The sequence below is a fragment of the Mus caroli genome, unplaced genomic scaffold (genome assembly GCF_978045245.1).
Source record: "Mus caroli unplaced genomic scaffold, Mus_caroli_1 scaffold_3, whole genome shotgun sequence".
NCBI classification, from domain to species: domain Eukaryota; kingdom Metazoa; phylum Chordata; class Mammalia; order Rodentia; family Muridae; genus Mus; species Mus caroli.
This window is the reverse complement of record NW_028227258.1, coordinates 12,856,746-12,875,948: the sequence shown is the minus strand read 5'-3', so window position 1 is coordinate 12,875,948 and position 19,203 is coordinate 12,856,746.

Here is a 19,203-nt window from a genome sequence, read left to right as displayed (position 1 = left end):
TTATCTGCAAAATGCGGGCAAGACCTAAACAATTATAAGAGGTTCAGAAGAGAAACTGCATAACTGTAAAGTGCCAACCATACTGCCTTGCTTTTTTCAGGCACTACAAATACCAGCTGCCATTAAGAGGGATAATCCAATCTTCTTCATCATCATCACCACCACCAACGTCATCCTCATCCTGTGTCTGAGAGATAAATATCCTTTTGTTTTAAACGCACAGATTCTGCTTTTATTTTTTTCACAATTACTTATTTTTATGTGCTATGTGACAGAGGATGCCCCAACATTTTATGATGTTATACCCTACTAAAGAGTACCACAAATGGTCACAGATTCAGGCTGCATGAAATGTAACAGATTTTCATTATTTGACAAAATATAAAAGTATTCTCCAAATGAAATTTTCTCACCTTATGGAAGGGTTCTCCGTGTCCAGATTTTATGTGAGAAATTAGTTTCAGGAGATAATTTTATCCATATCACTTTAAATGCTTTTCATATGGACTGTGGGGTGTTATAAATCCTGACTTAATATGAGGCAAAGAGGGAAAAAAGCCCGTAGATTGCACACATGGAATCCATTCCACATTGTTTTTGCTAGATTTTCTGAGACCCCAGGAGATCTGATAACAATAGGTTATATGGAGTGCAATTAGAACCACAGTGTGGAATCCAGAAGATCAGGGCAGATGCTGGTATTCCAGGCTGGGGAGCTTTGCTTGCCCTTGCTTGCACATGATGATCTTGGGAGGCCTTGGTGCACTGATCTTGGGTTGCCTTCAATACTTCAGGAATGCTTTCAGAAAATGGGAAAAATATTCATTAGTGAAACTTTAAAATCTCACCTCAAACGGTGTGTTATTTTGCAATACATGAAAACGTCAGCACCCAAAATTAGAACCCTTGAATTTTAAACATTAATGTTTGATTGCATGGGTCTCATTTCTGTGAACTGGAATGGGGGTGTGGAGGGGGTGTGCTTCTTTGGAAAGGGGCCTGGTGGGAGCCGACAGTGTAAGGCTAAGGGGGAATGGAGGGCCCATGATGGTTGACAAATGATTCTTAGAGTTGGGAACATGCACTGGAAAAGAGCCCCTTGCTGGTAGCTGCAGGATGCCCCACCTAGACTGTACGAAGGGCTCTCTCCAGATGTGTGTAGCAGCAGGCAACAGCAGCAAGGGCTTCTCCCTGAAAAGAGAGCAGTATCTGCATACATCTATCTATTCACTGCTGGGGGAGGGGTTTTTGAGAGGAGCCATTTTGTAATAGCTCTGAGGAAAGCCCTCCCAGCCTTTGTGAAAAGGAGCGAACCCCAGAGGACATCTTTAGCCAAAGTGACTCCGAGCTGGGGAGGTACATTTTATTTTTATTTATTATCACAACACACACTATAAATTTTAAGACCCATTTGAGTAATTTCCCCTGAGGAGGAAATCTGACCCCATTCCCACAACTGCCCAGCTCTTGAAGTGCTAAGTGTGCCACAGAACATTTGGAAGGCTTTCTTTAACGTTCCAGATCATTCTTCCACTCCGGGGCCTGCAAGCCGAGCTCACTGGGCCTTGCTAATCCTGGAGCGTCTTTATGTATGGTATGAGTACAGGGGATGTGGGGTTGGGTAGGGCGACAGCTGCAGGTTTGCCCTGTGCCCCCGGAGATTTGTGGCCATTGGAGTTGGAGAGAGAAGATAATGATCACTCAGAGATATCCTATTTGAGCAACTGTTTGTTATACAATAAAAATGACTCAGTGGCTCTGAGCATGAACTCTCCCAGGGAGGGTGTTGCTGGAAGCAGTTGGAGACTATTTTTTTTTTTTTAACCAAATGAGCGAACAGGAGTTCAGGGCTTTGTTGTGAGAAGGGGCAGCTTTGCTGCCATCCTTTCTATTGGCTTCATTTGCTTGTCAGACTTCCCCAGAGGGGCTGCTGCTCCCGAGACCACTGCTGGCACTGAGTAGCAGATTCTGGTGTTGGGTAGGGGGAGATAGAACCCAGAAGCATTGGGGAGGGAATGAGCAGGGCACAGGTTTGTGAAACCCATTAAAATATGCAGATATACCACTCTTGGTTTTTATTTCTTTTATATTATATTTATTTTCATAAGACAGAAGGAAGCATGTTTCATCTGAACTGTGTCAGATGACAAGAGAGATTTCCATTGTGTGTGCCGCAGAGCAGCATCTCGGAGCTTCACTGGGTAAGAAGAGCCCCTAACTGGGAGCTGCAGGGTGCCCCACCTAGACTGTCCTCAGGGGACTCTCCAGATCTGTGCAGCAGCAGTCAACAGCAGCTGGACCTCATCCCAGTAACTGCATATGTCTATGCACTGCTGGGGGATTTTGAAGTCACAGTTCCTGAATTTATTACTGATCCCTCCTCCTTGTTTATAACTTCGAATAATTTGTTCTCTTGCTGTCTCTGTGTCTGTCTGTCTGTCTGTCTGTCTCTGTTCATATGCATTTCAGTGTATATGTGTATGAGTGTATTTCTGAGGAGTCTCCCACCTTGGGTTTTGATACAGGATCTCTCACTGTCCTGGAACTGACAGATTGAGTAAAGCTAGCTAGTCAGAGATACTGGGATCCTCCTGTCTCTGCCTCAGGTCCTCATGCTTGCTAGGCCAGCACTTTGCTACTTGAACTATCTCCCCAGTCCCTAGATGAATGCCATGCCATTTTCTTCTTTCTGGGAAAAAAAAAATCAACATAAAAGCCAGGGTGTGGCAAAAAGTGACTCTAGGACTTCCATATGGGTAAAGTTTCTTCATGCATGCTTATATACCAGACAAAAGGCAATGCTGTCTACCATGTGGTCCTGAGAGTTGCAGGAGCCCTTCTTTGACTGCTGAGACCGGTTGTGAAGGAGTAATGCTCTCCACAGTACTTGGAGCTGCCATGAGGGGCTGTCCTCCAGCTCATCCATCTCTGAGCACGGGAAGCTCACAATTAGAGGACTTAGCCTCCATAGCTCATGTCTTAGAAGCCCATTCCTGGCTCTTAGATGCCGCCTACTGAAGAGAGAATGGGAGGCTTCCTCAGTTGTGGGGAGCGGTTGTGGCGGCAGTCCCAAAGGCGCCAGGGACTGCAGCTAAGTCGTATGACTTGCACCTGACTTCCTCATATAAACCACAAACATCGTGAGAGCTGCGCAGGTGTACCAGGATACCGGTAAATCCATTCTGATGGAGATATGCCCTTGCTGCCCTGATTAGCTGAAGCTGCGTGCCTGGTGAGGTGGCGTGGCCTGCTGTGCATGGATGAGAACTGATAGTATATAAGAGTGAGAGGCCCAGGGCTCGGGGTCTTTCACCTACACAGTCAATGCTCTCCCAATAAACGTGTGCAGAAGGATCCTATTGTGGTGTCTTTCTTGCTGTTGAGTCAGGCGTCCCACACTCAGTTCCTCCTGATAGCTGTTTATCCCGCCTTGTGTTATCTCCCCGGCATCTGGATGTGCCCAGGTTGAAGTTAATATATATTTATTCTCAAGGACCAGAAGCCTCAGCAAGCGCTGAAGTTCAAGGAGGTGAATGACATGATAGCACTGGGGAAGGCTCATTATTGGTACCCTGGTAGGTTATTTGATGTGGGGGGATTTTAGGCAGATGATGTGGGAAGGAGAAAGTGAAGTGACAATGGAAGAGCTCCTCATGAAATGCAAAAAATGTGCAGTCAACACAGAATTGCCATTTATTAGAAAGTAAACAGAATGCCAAGCTTTCTCCAAGAGCAGCAGGGAAAAGTCCTCCAGCCTTGGGTGTCCATGGCTACAGCTACGTCCTGTCCTAAAGACTCCGCTCCTGGAGATGGAGCTAAACATTCTTAGCAGCAGCATTATTAGGCAGGCTTACTGGTATAACTCCTTTGCATATGAAAAACAGAGAGAACTTCCTTTTTAATCTTTGTTTTTATGGCTGCAAACATGATTACATAGAGGAAAATCAATCCCAACGGAGCACAGTGGATAATACAATGTAATTGATTGGCCTTTATCATTTTCTGTTACGATATTAAAATATCAGTGTAATATCAAGTAGCAGCCACTGATACATAAAGGGAGACAGGAGTGATGATGTCTAAGGGTAATCAGGTCAGGGAAGTGTGAAGGTAAGATAAATGAGGTAAATGCAGAAGAAATAGAAAAAGGCTTTGAAAGGAGAAGAAAGGGAGTCGGTGGTGAGGAGGCTGCGCAATGGCAGGAGCAGAGCTTTGGAATGTCATTAAGCAGGAAGCCACCAGAGACAGTCCATTGCTGCTACGTGATGGCAGTATGTCTCGGTTGGTGTCCCAAGCTGTGGGGGCAGAAGCTAGAGTGGCTTTAACATCTCAGGAAGTGCAATAATCCTTTCAAAACACAATGCCTGCAGCCCAGACTGCTATCCAACTATAAAGCTTAGAGAATGAAATCGAGGAGGAGGCGTTTCCATAGTGGTATTTCCCAGGCTTGAAAGCTACCAGCATGGCTTTGCAGACAACTTTCCTAGTTACCAGAGACTACTGTGTCTTTTTCAGACCCCAGAAAGCCATGGTTTGAGTCCCCTTGGCAAGCCACTGAACAAGAATCACTGAGAAAAATTGCATAAATAGAATACTAAGATACTGTGTTGTGTGATCTTTTCATTTTACTTTTCCAGGTACATTTATTCTCTCATTTAGCATGTATTCATGAATACTAATCAATTCATAAATGTCACTAATTATGCCACTTTATATAAAGTCTTACAAAATCTTTAATTTTAATCCTTATGAATTGTCTTTGACAATGTTTCATATATGAGAATATACGTGTAAGATTTGTATATGATCAAGAATATATATATATATATATATATATATATATATATATACACACACACAGCAATTCAGTAAAGAATACATGGTATGTACATCACTAAACACTTCTAATTTAGATTTATTCTGACATTCCAGACATATATTAAGTAGCTGTCACATACAAGCCTGTTGTGGCTAGAAGTCAGGCTTATACATTCACACTTCAAACACAGTAGAAAAAATGTCATGCTTACCAGAACAATCCGGCCCTTTGGATAAGCAGTAATCAGGAAAATCGCTGGAGGTGCTGGAGGCGACCACTGTGCAGGCTGGGGCATTAGCAGACTGGAAAGCTGTGATAGCCTGGAGATGTGTGAGAAGCGGTTGGTCCTCAGCAGAAGGAATCTAGATGTGACTGGATTTACTTCTAACCTTTCAAATCCCAGTGGATTCTATTAATTTGTTCATTTACTTTGTTATTTCATGAGGGCCAATTAATATCTAGCATGGTGCTGAGGTTACAGAGATGATCGGTCAGCCTCCCTGAGAAACAGCATTCAGGAACAAGATTCACATATCTGAGGGCAGGAGAAAAGGGAGGTCTTTGTTCAACCTGGGTTCCCAACAGATTGGATGAAGCTCAGTCACACTGATGAGGGCAAATACTTCTTAGTCTAGTGACCCCGAGGCTAATCTCTCTAGGAAACAACTTCATGAAATAATCAGGAATAATGACCTACCAGTTACTTTATCATTCAATATTTATTGTTCAAACAAATTAGATGAATGATATTAGCTATCACCGGTACACAGGATATGAGAAAGCCTGAGTCAGGTATGGAAATGTATAAAATGTCCTCCTAGATATAACACAGACACTAGGAATCTCAGAAGGAAAAGAAGTCAGGGGTAAATATGGGTGGAAAAACAGATTTTTGAGTGAGAATGGAGGGGGAAGGCCATTACGGGAGTTAATACTATTGCCAACTTTCCAGGACCTAGAGTCACATAGGGGACAAACTGCTGGGCACGTCTGTAAAATATTTCTAGTTTGGGTTAACTGAGATGGGAAGAGCAACTCAAACAAGCCCCACTCATGAATTGTGGTCACGGGCTGAGTACAGTGGAGAGAGCGAGAACCACAGAGCATCTGCCTCTCTGCTTCCTGATTGAGGATGTCATGTGATGGGACGCCTCCTGCTTTCTCTGCTAAGGTGGGCTGTTCCTTCAAACCAGGAGCCCAAACAAACCCGTTCTCTATATAGTTCTTTTTCCAGGCATTTTTGTCACAACAATGAGAAAGAAGCTAATGCAGGAATTACAGGCGATGCAAGCTCCATGTTTTGTAGTCTTGGGGATACCAAGAAGGCTAATGGAGTGTGGCAGTGAAGGAAACCGTGGTTCATGTGACAGATGCCTGGGGCAGAGAGAAGGAAAGCTGATGGAATTAAAGGTTCAATACAGTTCCAGAAGGATCGGCCCTGCCATGTAGAGGGTTTCCTTTACAAAAGACAGGGCTCATGGAGTTGGCTAAGCAGAGGGGTAGTTAACAAGCTTGCTTGGTATGATAGTGCTTTAGTGTAGGGTAGACAATAGGTAGGAGTTCAGTGTCCCAACTGAACCATAGCATGCCAGCTGTTGTAAGCAGTGGAATAATCACAACTAAGCAGTCATGTCTTTGTTTTTTTTTTAAGTGCTTTGGGCAGCAAACATCAGAAATCTGGCCTAAGCAACACTGAAGGTTGCATAAGAAGTATACTTTGAAGATGAGTTGTCTCTCACAGGTTCATTGGTTGTGGGGCTTCTCATCAGCCAATGGGATTTAGGGAATTAATTGGATTCCAAGGTTCTGATCTAATCAGTCTGTGTTATCATTTGGTAAATTATTACAAGGTGGCATAAACGGAAGATGAGAAAAAGCAGGAGGCAGCACCTAGCTGGACCAAGTAGGTCACTGGGAGAGTGTCCTCAAAGATGTATTTTGTCTGCTTCTTCTCGGCAGTGAGGTGAGATGCATTGTTTGGGTACCTGATCTCCTCCATGATGTTTGGCCTGGCCTTATTCCCAAAGCAGTACAATCAGTTGACCATGTACGATGGCCTATGAACCCATGGACCACATTTCTTCCTCCACTCAAGTTGTTCTTTCAGATATTTATCACTGAGGTAACTGGGTCTATAAGAGATCCAACTCCATGTCTCAGGCAGTATCTCAGCTGTTCTTCATCTCTGTGCTAAATTAATCTGTAAGCTAGTTCCAAGATCTTTGACCAGTGTCAGTTCTAGTAATTCCATCCAGACATTGCAGATCCAGGGGGGAGAGGGAGGGGAATTATGTCTTTCTCTTTCCTTCTTTGATGTTTCTTTATTAGGAGTAGAGAGTACATTTTTCACTGTCTCTGGCATGCTTCTCTTCTTGGCTCTTTAGCTGTATGCTCATCACATGCTGACACAACTCATTAGGTGTTACAGTGAAATTTAGAGACTAACTACCAGGCCCCACTTCTGACCTTGCCTCCCTGTTCACAGAAATGATAATTTGTTGGTAGTTTCTTCAGTATAACCTGGATTACTTCATACCATTAAGAACCAATACGGCTTATCCTCATGCACAAAGCATGGTAGAGTGTCTTCTCTTAGCATGTGTTCATGGTCCTCTCCAGTTCTTCATGCCAACAGGAAAATCCTGGTACTTACAAAGATTCACAAGATGTGAGGAGACCTACTCTTTATTCCAGGATGTTTCACTGTTGTATTCTGTACCCAGACATGTGACTTCTCATTGTGCTTAGAACTCATTACAGCACTCCCAGAATATACAGATTTAACTCCATGTCTATTCTGGGGATTCAAGTTCACCTTATTAATAAGAACATGAAATTTGACTTTTTACTCAACGTTGCCAAACTCTGTTTAGGTATCTCCATGGGTGCTACAATTTGGATGTTGCATGTCCTCAAGAAGTTCCTGCTTTAATGTCTGGGTCCTTGGGGTGGCCCTATTAGAAAGTGGAAGAAGCTTTGAGATGTGGAGTCTTATGGGAGAACCTCGGGCTATTATGGCAGGCATGCTGGTACTTGGGATTGTGAAACCCTGGCTAAACCTCTTTGCTGAAAAGACTGAAAAGTCTGATGAACTACCCAGCTTGCACTACTACACATTCCTTGCATTGTTATCCTACACTCTCATGAGGAGCCAAAGGAATAGATCTAACTCATTGGGGGGCTGGAGCATCTAAAACTGAGAGTTCAAACAAGCCTTGACTCTTGCGAGTTAGTTATCTCAGTGCTTCATTGTAAGAATGGAAAGGTAGCTGTTGCAGTAGGTATGTGTCCCTTTATTGAAGAGTAGCCTTTGTGGGTCCATCTGAACCTTGCCCTTCCACCAGACCTTGAGCACCCATATGCCTAGTCATACTGTTAAGGAAGGTAGAAAATATATATTATAAAGTTCATTCCATTCATCCCAGTAAGCTCAAATACTGCCAAACTTACTACATTGTCCAGTTGTCCATCGAACAGTCCCAAGTGTTTCTCAGTCCTGAGAGAGCATGCCTCATGCGTTGCAGGAGGAAGCATGGCTGTTTGGAGCTATCCCAAGCTCCAATTGGTCTCTCAGAGAAAGTCAGACTCTGTTTCTAAATTCCTAAAGACTGGACATTCTCTTGTCCCTTATCCTTGCTCATCCAGTTCTGAGTCAATTCTATGTTTTCACATTGTTCTTGGAAGGAGGATCAGGTTGATTTATTCACACCATCTAGGAACAAGTGTCATTCCTGATTAAAGTGATACTCTTACCAGGGTTATTTAAAATGTAACAGAAAACACTGTTGATCCCAGCAGAATCAATCTGTAACAAAGTAATTGCCGGCAATAGAGACATACACTATGTTACAGGTTCTACTCACACTTTGTGCAGACCTTTAGTGTAGCACCCCATCCCCCCCCCCAATTGTCTGTGGAAGGGGCTGTCTTCCCTACAGAGCCCTGTTCCTTGAGAAGACCTTTCCTTATTTATTACTTTGTTCTCAGATCTTAGTAAAATTCCTGTTGCAGAATTGTTTCTTGTGGTTTTGTGTTGTCTTTGATATATTTTTTAAATCATTTTTTTTTTTTACAACAAGACTGTTACATGGACTTTGGGGGAATAAAAAGAAGAAAATAAAGATGTAACTTTCACTCTTCTGCCCACTAAATAATCTGTACTTTTTGATCTTTCTCCAGGTTTATATTCTGCAAGTCCCCATTGTTCCATGTACCTGTTTTCATTGCCGCACAATTCCCTTAAAAAGCAAAACTGTAGCTGGAGGGCTGATATGTGGATATTTACATATCTAGTGAAGATGTTCTTCTAGTTGGTGTATACCTGCCTTGGATTTGTACATGGGACTTAGGTGTGACTCACTTCTAACCTCCAGTGGCTGTCCAAGTGTATCCTACAGAGATCTCTTCCCAGGTAAGGTTTCTCTAAATTTTTGGTGTCATTTCTATACAGAGTTGAAAAGTCTTGTTTCAGTTTGAGCCTGTGCTTCATGTTTGCCTTCTGTTCGCTCCACCCGCTTTGAGCTGAAGTAAGAAGACAGAACAGACAATCCACATGCTGACTCCCACTGACAGGGCATGATTATAAAGCCAGGTAGCAGTAAAGTTGGGCACACTCAAGACTCGGTGCCCCAGCTAATGTAGCAGAAATATGTATCACATTCCATCTTTTCTCCTTAGAAAAAATTATCTCTTATGTTGTTTATTCAGCCTTTTATTCTTTCAGAAATTGTTATGGCCAAACAGGTAGAGATGATGTCTGAGAGGAGGTGTCTGCCCCGGCTTGATAGTGGACGTGTAGTTCATTTGGCTAAACAGGTAAACTCCTTTCTGCTCTTCAAGGAACACACATGATTTAGCCGGAATCATCCTTAAGAACTTGGCAGAATATATTTGGAGAATACTCCTCTCATCTCTGTGCTGTGACTTCTATAATGATGACAAGCTTTGCGTTTGGTTTTGGGGACTAATTTTTCCATTATGTGCAGTGAGACAGCAGAGTCAAGAGACACTGAGGGGTGAACAGAGGGAAGGTGAGAGCAAGACAGAGCATGGATGACAGCGTCTGAGCACCAGATTCAGCAGATGATGACAGTTGCGTAAGTCTTCTTTTATTTTTTTTTTATAGCTAATTTGAATCGGTTTCTGCAAATTACATCAGGAAGATGGCAGCTAAGCAAACAAGTGTGTTCTCAGGTTGTCTGCCTAAGTACAAATTATTTACACTTTCTATACGATAAAGATGTATATATTTAGTCATTTTAAAATTGCATTTTAAAGCCTGTAACCTGAATCCATCAAACTTGGCACTGTCAAACATTAAGTCTGAGTAAACTGAAGAACAATGAGAGACCAGTGTGTGCCTTGTGCTATAGAACATGCCAGAAACCATGAGACCAGAGGAGCGATTGTCGCTGTCAGCCTCGGATGCAAAACATCACCTCATTTGAGATCCCATTGTTTCTCATGGATTCTACTACATTGTGGTTCCATAGTAACTTCAAAAGCAATTAAGAAGGATTGGAAAAGAGAAAAACTGGTTTTGAACTGAAATTAAAATTACATTCAGAACAATACCAGGGGGTGGTGAGGTGAGGAAGGGGAGAGGGGCAGGAGTGGGACAGAGCAAGGATTTATGATCAAAAGAAACAGAAAACAATGTGGTTGGGTTCCATCCACAGTGTGGAGGGTTCCCATTTCCTCTGAGAAAACCTCCTTCAACGTACCCTATTCTTGGTTCTCAGACACTGATTGCATCACAGTAGAACTGTAGTCGTTCACGGATCCCCAATTGCAGGGTGAATATTTTGAGTATAAAGGGATGTCTTGTTTGTTCTGAAATCTACTTTAATCAAAGTGGGCAGACACTAAAGCTTCCAATTAATGATATCTTTCTTTGTTTTGTTTTGGAGACAGAGTTTTTCTGTATAGCCCTGGCTGTCCTGGAACTTATTCTGTAGACCAGGCTGGCCTTGAACTCAGAAATCTACCTGCCTCTGTCTTCCAAGTTCTGGGATTAAAGGCATGCACCACCACTGCCTGACCTAACTATATCTTCCTAGCTATATGAAGACTATTTCCATTCCACATGTGATCAAGTAACATGTAAAATAATACTTATTAATCTTAACCCTGTCTAGCTTCAAATGAAAGAGACTCAAATTATGATTTTTATTTCTTAGGCTCTTCACAATTACTGGGGGTCTAATTCTAATCTAAATCTCTAACACTGGTCTGGCTATGACCCCAACTATGCTCCAGAAATACTTGCTGTTGGAAACTCTCTGGGTTATGTCTGCTCCAGCACTCTGGTGTTCCGAGGAGACATTTCACCCTGGTCTGGGATGCTGGTCCATCATGGCTAATGGAGACCTCCTGCTCTCTCAGTCTTCTCCTGCTCCATGCTTCTTCTCCCTCTGTCTCCTTTCTCCTTCTCCTGATAGTCCCTCCCTGTGACTCCCAACCTGGTAACTCAAATTCCACCTTCGTCCATTCCTGCCAGTAATTGGCTGTTTTGTTTAACCAGTGGTTTTAAATTGGGGAGCAAAATTTACACAACAAAGGCTGGTACATTTGAGCATCCACTTTTCTCGGGGCAATCAGATCTTGGGGTACAGAATTTATCACTTGAATACAAGCAGCACAGTACCAAGCCCCTTCAGTAAGACCCCAGACAACTGGTGCAAAGTAGAAAGCTTTCTCTGAGGAAGACTGGACATCACTCTAGCTCTCTTCCCAACTCATGGCTTCTTGGAATGTGTACTCAGAAAAGGCATGCTGACCTAGGAGATGGTTCCAGCGGAGGAGATGACAAAGCCATCGATTTAGAGTTGCATAGCTCCTGACCAAAAGCACTGCACTGCAAAATGAACTCAATTACAATCATCTCTCAATCATCAGCAATAAAAATGTTTTGAGGAGAGCAGGTTACTAGCCAGTTTCATGAGGCCAAAGCTCATAAATAATATGTGACTAACTCAAAGCTGCCATCCACACTCTCCCCACCCCACCCCGCCAGCTATAAAAGGGTCTGTTTATAAGCACGATGTGATGAGTGTCATGTTAGGTCAATTTACTCTTTAAGTTTATGGCAAATAATTATTTAGCAGATGGAATTTTCTGTAGGAGATTCCATTTACTTGGTTTCTAGAAGGTTGATTGTACTGAGAAATAACTTCTAGGATACTATTTGAGAGAGAAACACAGACTTACCTTATTCCAGAGGGAAAACGAAAGATTGTCTAAACATCAGATTAATCCATACCATGTAGCGGGGGTGGGGGGTGGGGGGTGGGGGGCATGTCTGTCCTCTACAAGGAAGTTTGGGAGAACAGAAGAAATATTTGATGTGGCAACTCCAGAAGGAACTGTTGTAAAGTCTGAATTATGAGGTGTTCTTGGGAACCATGTATTTTATCCCAGGCCAGGACCAGCTGAGGTTGAGAAGTCAGTCTCCGGAGATTAGTGATTTCACTGAGAAGGCCTGGAGGACGTTTGCAAGGCTGGAGAGGGAGTGGACTCCGGGCTGACAGCTCCTGCCTATTTTCAAGGAACTATTACCCTTAACAAGTGAGGAAAACACTGTAAGTTTTGACATGCTGAAGGCTGAAATAATTCAAAAGGGTCTTATTTCCGTGGGCTGAGAATCCTATAGCTGCACTCGAAGTCTTTACAGATCCTTACCTAATGACTCTAACCACACAGCCACAGAGCCCAGAGTATGCTCATGTGCATTCATATCAAATGCATTTACATGCGCTGTTTTGTTTTTTTTTTCCCTCTAGACAGGGTTTCTCTGCGTAGCCCGGGCTGTCCTGGAACTCACTCTGTAGAGTAGGCTGGTCTCGAACTCCGAGATTCACCTGTCTTTGCTTCCAGAGGGCTGAGATTAAAGGCGTTGGGCCTGACAGGCTCTGATGTCTTAACTTGCACCTTAAGAAAAGTCTTTCAGCTGCTCGTGGTAGCGCCTGCACTCGGGAGGCTGAGGCAGGTGGAGTTCTGTCAGTATTCCGCCAGCCTAGTCTACAAAGAGTTCCAGGACAGCCAAAGCTGTTTCCTTATCTCTGAAACAACAAAACCAACCGAGCAACCAAACAATCAAAGAGAAAGACAAACAAAAAAAAAATAGTCTTTTAATTTTAATGACTGATAAAAGGGATAATATTTTGAAGCCAGTAAAAAAAAAAGGAGTTTACCCTCCCAATAATGTCGTGTCCTTTAAGCTGTTCTACCTCTGTTACTGAGCATGGTGCACCACAGTGCCATCTGACGCCCGAGAAATATGGGCTGGGGGATGTGGATTTCTTTTAATTTTGTATCGGTTATTTTATTTATTAACATTTCAAATGTTATCCCCCTTCCTGGTTACCCCACCCCCTCTCCCATGCTGAGAATGTGCTTTTCAGAACAAAGAAAAAATTATCATTATCATTTCCTGACTGCCCCCCCCCCCGCCCTGCTATTCATGTGTCGGAAATGTAATCTATTCACATGGGATTCTGAAATGTGGTCCTTGAAAATCAAGTATGTTATGGGGGTAATGTCATAAAAAGTTAAGTGCCTCCTCTCTCTCTCTCTCTCTCTCTCTCTCTCTCTCTCTCTCTCTCTCTCCCTTCCCTCCCTCCCTTCCCTGCTTCCTTCCTTCAATTTCTTCCCTCTCCAATGAGAAAACACAATGAGGAGAGAGTCATAAGCAGACACAAGAAAGAGACACTTCACCAGGAATCACATTGACTGTCACCTTGATTTTTGGACTTCTCAGATGCTTTAAGTATAAGAAATAAATTATTCTAGTCTATGGCAATGTGTTACTAGTGCCTGAACTAAGTCAATGATCAAGGGACTATCCTATTGATTGTGGAGACAAAGATGAACACATCTTCTGTTGTACAGGATGGTGATCAAGTGATAAGTTGAAATAAATAGGACAAAAGATAATAAGACAGGCACGGAGGTCGGACCTAAACAAAATAAAACAAAACAAAACATTGGGAGCTTTCCAAACTAAGGCTGTAGACTTCAGCGACATTAATGAGATACAAGATTAGAGTCAGTCACCTAGGAGATGTCGTGGCTCTCCGAGAACTGTGTCAAGTATACCTGCTCATTTCAAAGATGAATACAAAAGTACACCCAGCAAGGAAACATTAAAAACTAGGACAGTGAGTGGTGTGGACAGCGGTCTAGGTAGCAGTATGAGATCCAGCTTTGCCCCCAACACCAAATCATGCGGTCTGAGTTTATCTTTCTAGTGAAGCATCATTTGTTGCAAGAATAGGAAGAGAAAAGCATTTCCTTTAGGAAAATTTACTGAAAAATAAAATATCCCAAAGAGGCTATTTCACTTGAATGGCTGAAGATTGTTAATCACCCATTGTTCCCTGTGTCCTACCCCCAGGGGTCACCCAGCAGGGTGAAGGCTTGTGAGATAGAGTCTACCATTTATTGAAAATAAAGAAGGTCCCTATTCTCTGCACATCTGGTGTGTTAATTGCAACCCTCCTAACATAAGTAATACCTGCAGCACAATTTTAGAGTCCCTACTGGGACAAATGCCATTTCCAGGGTCTGTCATTCCATGGATCCAGAAAAAGCTCCACTAAGTAGAACTGTGAATGCAACCCTATGTTTGTCTTCTTGCATACCAGAACCACCTCTGCTGTCCCACCCCCAACCCAACCCCGACCCCAGGCTTGGGCAGTGCATTTCTGAAAATGAAAATGCATTTTGGCTCAGGTTTTCCAACCCGAGAGCTGAAGAACCCAGTGGTGTAATGGGAAGCTCATATGCAAATCGGTACCAGGTTCTCATGATATCACATCTACAATTGAAGCTTTAAAGGTATTTGGTTTCTTCCGATAAGGGGGTAGAGAAGGAGTCACACAACAATGGGAAAGAAGGATGACAGAGTTCAAGTCAACGTGGACTTTAGGAGTTCACTCAGAAATCAGAACAGAGATTTCAAACCCATCTAGAAAGGTGGGATGGAACGTGTAAAAAAAAATCCTTCCATGATGGAACACATATGATTCACAGCAAGTCAACAAGAAGTCATCTTGTCTTTCCTATCTCCTTGTTGTAAGGACTTCTTCTCCTTGATTTTTGGACTTCTCAGATTCTTCAAGTATAAGAAATAAATTATTCTAGTCTATGGCAATGTGTTACTAGTGCCTGAACTAAGTCAATGATCAAGGGACTATCCTATTGATTGAGGAGACAAAGATGGACACACCTTTGTGTTGTAAGGGTTAGGGCATCGGTCTCGGAACCCTGTGCAGGTCCTTGTTCTCTCTTTCCTTGTTCAGCAGGATCCTACAGAATCCCCACACGATGACAAAATACAGTAGTTCTTATGGTATTAATCACTCCTCTGTTCCTGGGATACAATGGCATGGCCAAGGCAACTTCTAGAAGCCTTTACCTGGGCTTGTGTAGCTGGAGGGATAGGAAACCATGCTGCGGGGCAGACTTAGCAGCAAACAGCAGGGATGGCAACAGGAGCAGAAGATCAGTGCTCACACCGTCATCCACAGGCACCAAGCATCCAGCAGACTTACACCATTGACCACAGGCACCAAGCATCGCGAGGACTGGAGATGGCTTCAAACTCTCAAATCCTACCTCCCACAAACCCAAACCTCCTAAACCCCTCCAAGTTGCCTTGGCAATGGGGGAACAACTACTCAAGCACACAGCCTTGTGTTTGACAGGGTCATTCTCATTCAAACCATCACATATAACTAACCCAGGCTTGGCAAACTTAAGCAAGTCAGAAAAAAAGAAATCAAAGACAGTTAGTTGGGTTAGGAATAAGTAGGTCTCACCCACATCTTCCTTTTACTTGTGGCTCCCCGTTTCCAGTCTACTCACCAGAGTTAACATGAAACCTTTGTGTTTATTAGCATAATAGTTCCAGGTAACTCAGGCTCCATTAGGACTTCTGTTTTACCTTTTACATTTCCATAAGGTTTAGGGCAAGCAGATTTGCATTATTCTTGTTAAAACTTGTACAAAGAAAATAGAAGTCATTGTTTTCAGATGTAATGTACAAAGCGTACCTCTTAGGCAGGAGTCTAAGCTGCTGTTAAGGAATTCACTCTTGGGAGGGACTTCCTCCTTTTCCTCTTTAATTCAAAGTACGAGGCTGTCGCTTCAGTCATTAGGCATTTCAGTAACTTTTTCCTCTTCAGACCAAGGTCAAAAGTCTCCTGTTGTTAGTCTCCAAGAAGGTGTGAGAATGTACACGACTGCACACCATGCATATTTATGCTGCACAGGCATTAAAGCAAATATAAGAGGGATGAATTTTTAAGAACTGAGTTAAGACTGAAAAAGAGTTGTTTGGACATTGTCTGTTTTATACTTTTATGAACTTACATAATGCAGGCGAAGGGAGAGAAAATACACTTAGTCTTGCACCTGAGCAAACTCCTTACGAATGAAAAGTCCAAGAGTAAAGATATAAATATGCATATAGATAGCTTTGTCTTCCCTTATCTGTAGGGTTTGGTGCCAGGACCCTGGGTATATCCAGGCCCTTATAGAGTCAAGTCTCTTATATAAAGCAGCACAGGATTTGCACATAACCTATACATAACATCCTGTTTACTTTGAATCATGTCTAGATTACTTGTAATACTTAGTATAATGTGAATATGTTATGTTTAATTAATGATTAATATTATTTAGATAGTTCTACTATATTATTTAACAAACGATGGCAAGGAATTAAAGTTTATTCGTGTTCATTCAGTACAGAAATGGTTTTGCTTCCAAAAAGAAATGTGAGGTTTGCTGACCTGAAGGCCATGAAATACAGAGAGAAGACTATGTGTATGTGTATATGCATATATGTGTTCTTTCAAAGACATTTTTACGTGTACTTCTTATTTATTGGCATACATAGAATCCTTGGCCTGTGACATATGGAGTCTCCTACTGACCTTTGGTTCCCTAGTCCTAGTTGAACTAGACTTCATTACACTGAGATTTAGTGTGTACCTCCAAAACCACTTGTAGTAATTGACAAGAGCTTTTTGAAACAAAGGTTCCTCTCTAGATCGCCAGCTCTAATAAAGGTGCTCAGAAACCATGGCAACTCCCATGTGGCTCTTTACAGATAATTCTCTGTGCCAAATAATCCAAGTTGCCTGGTGCTTAATGGCCACTATGCTTTCAAAGCCCGAAGTCTGTGCGTGTGTGTCCCCGTGTCCAGATGCATATGTGTATGCAGGTGAATGTGTACTTGTGTGCGTATCTATGTGGGGGACAGGGCAGCTCTAGGGGTCACCTGTAGGAGTGCTGTTCACTTCCTTTCAAAGAGGCTCTCTCATTGAACCTGGAGGTCACCAGCTAGGCTAGGCTGGCTGGCCAGCAAACACCAGGCTCTTCCTGTCTTCATGGCATTTAGCTTACAAATGGATGCTGCCATGCCTTGGAGTTTTTGTGCCACCCCTGGGGGTTGTATTCAGCTCCTAGGTTTGACTGATTGTGAGGCAAAAACTTTACCAATTGGAAAACAAACAAATCCCATCAGCCCCTGAAGTTTACCCTTTGTTATAGACTCAGGTTCTGATGGATGAATCCCTCCACAAGCTTAGCATGGCTGCTCCTTAGCTGGGTCTCCTTTCTGATGGCTCCGAGGCAGGGAGTGGTACTCAGAGAAACTTATCTGTTGAGAATGCCAGTCTCTAAGAACAGTTTCCATACTTGCGTCCAGGTGGCCAATCTGGAAGAGAACAAGAAGTGAAGTCCTTTCCTCTTCTTTGATGGGTTCGGTGCCGTCCAGGTACTGAAATTAAATTAAAGGTTGGGGAAGAATGAAGATGAGGAAGGACAGAATCACAAGAAGGTTATAAAAGATGGGATCTGAGTCATAGGTAGAAGAAGAGGCCAGATTCCGCGACTAGGGAGACCTGAGCTTTACCTGTGACTTTATCTCCTGGTTATTTCTCCTTCTGTAGCAGGAGAGTTTGCAGGTTGTCAAAAGAGGAAAAAAGCAAATAATTTTTACTGGAAAATGTCACTGAAAGTCTCGATGGAGCAAAGGCTTCCCTCTTCAATTTTGCACAAATGGTCTTGTAATCTGACCATATCAGAGCTTTTAGAAAGGTGTTGTCTGAGGAGAGCATAGAGGTCTTTTCATTATGTTCTTTCCATAGATAACAGCAGCAACCAGCAACATATTGCCTGATTCTTCCTGACTCCTAAAATATTTCTTTCCCACTGGAATAGACTCAAGACATTCACAGTGGTAAAGCCCTGTGCCCACCAAACAGTTACCTTTCACACAGTTACTTTTAAATAGAAGATTGACACATTGTCTGGGTAGTGCTTACCATTTAAAAAATAATTACTTCTTCCCCATTGCTTATAATCACTACTTTAAACTTACAAGTGAAATCTATTTCCTCACCTCAATTTTGCCTCCTCTGCCAGGTCTGAGTCACGCTGTGGGGCTTCTGGGGACTGCTGAGAGACTGCCATTGATCTTTTCTTCCCCTGGGGTGGGGAGAACCTGGTCTTCAATTTTACCCTTTTGGGGGAAACATCACACCGGCTACAAGATGGCTGAGAGCCCTCTGCTGTGCACAGACCTACATTATCTTATGTTATTAAACAGTTGGGTTGGCTTTGTTGTCATGTATGCCTCCAGCTGTTCACACATATGTACACTTAAAACATTTATCTATTCATCCAGGACCTATTTTTAATGTCTCCTCTGCAAGTCATTATGTAATGCTTGTGAGATGATGACTTAGAACAGGTGATGTATACATCTTTGAAAGTATTATTTCTAGCAGGTTCTATTAGGTTGGGGAGGATATCTTCACTTCCAGATAATATGATAAGAGCTTTCTTCCTGCCAAAGACTATAGCTGGCATAAGGAACTTCCTTTGGTAGTCATGAATCTTGACAATAGTCTACCAATCAATTTATTCTGTTCTTGCACACGTGTAAGACTTTCATCAATATTAGAGTAACCCTGAAAGGTACAGAAAAGACATGGGGCGAATTTGAGTTTCAGAAGTTATGTGGTTAGCTCTAAATGTATTGACTTCTCAGTCAGATCATCTGACAAGCAATGGGAGATTAAATCATTCCACTGAAAATGCTCTCTTTCCACTGGCTAGGGAGAACCATTTCTGACCTGAGTGAGAAACACACCTAGCCCTGCAGAAGAAGGTACCATTTTAGATGCCGCTGGTGCTGTAGCATCTAAGAGTGGATGGAAGCTTGGCTATTATATACCAGGGGAAGACAATGAAAACACAGTAAGATACAGTCTGTTTCTGACCTGCTTAGAGATTTTTGGGTACCTTGTAGACTCATGACCAAGCAGTGTGATGTGGTCTTCACGACATCCTTACTTTCCAGTGCACAAGGT